This window comes from Nanorana parkeri, unplaced genomic scaffold (genome assembly GCF_000935625.1).
Source record: "Nanorana parkeri isolate BGI_ZX_2015 unplaced genomic scaffold, ASM93562v1 scaffold1844, whole genome shotgun sequence".
NCBI lineage: Eukaryota > Metazoa > Chordata > Amphibia > Anura > Dicroglossidae > Nanorana > Nanorana parkeri.
In genome coordinates, this window is record NW_017308112.1 from 56,025 (window position 1) to 57,142 (window position 1,118).

Genomic DNA, 1,118 nt, shown 5'->3' on the forward strand with positions numbered 1-1,118 from the left:
CCTGACACCCCGATCGGACCTGACACCCCGATCGGTCCTGACACCCCGATCGGTCCTGACACCCCGATCGGTCCTGACACCCCGATCGGTCCTGACACCCCGATCGGTCCTGACACCCCGATCGGTCCTGACACCCCGATCGGTCCTGACACCCCGATCGGACCTGACACCCCGATCGGACCTGACACCCCGATCGGACCTGACACCCCTATGCTGTTGCTGTGATGTGCACGTCATTCGTCGCTTGTATCTTGCGGCGCGCGCTTATCCGTTGGTTTGCGTATATTGGATACATTGTTTATGTTTGTCCTCGGAGATTGTAGAGCGCGCAGCCAGCATGGGAGGTGATGGATATCTCCCACGACTGTCAGGTTTTTACTGCTACCCAGAGCTCTGCTAGAGACTTCTCCCCTTACTTCGTGTCCTGGAGACAAAATTTTTCCCAGACAGGAAGTGAGGGGAAGTCTCCAAAAGAGACACAATGGGGGAGATTGATCAAAACTGGAGCAGCTGCACCCGGCAGCCAATCAGCTTCTCTCTTCAATTTGTTCAGTTAAACTTTGAAAATGAAACGTGGAAGCTGATTGGTCGCCGTGCACAACTCCTCGAGATTGGATAGATTCCTCTGAGTGAAGAACAGAATCGGCTTTTCCCCGTTAGCCGGAGGCTGAAACCCATCAGATTTGTATCTCTGTCGGTGTCCCCGGTTCAGATCTTTTATCACTTCCTGTCTGGTAAAATCTTTAATCGGCAGGACAGGAAGTGAGGGGGGGAAACATATAAACGGATTAATCTTCACCTTGATCTCCTCCCCCTCCCCCGTATGATGGATACACATCGTTTGTGTCATTATATACAATGTACTTCAGATCTGGAAGTGCAGTGGCGTCACAAGGGGGGTGCGGCCCACACCCGGGTGACACCATTGGAGGGGTGACACCAATATGACTTATTTTGGTGTCATGGACCGAACGCCCGACAGTATCAGGAGAGAGGAGGGGACCCGGCGGCATACCTTATCATGCCGGGTGACTGTCTCCTCCTCTCTCTGCCGGCGTCCATAACCAAGATGGCCGCCGGCAGGTATCAGAATACTGCCGCGCGTGCACGATGACGTC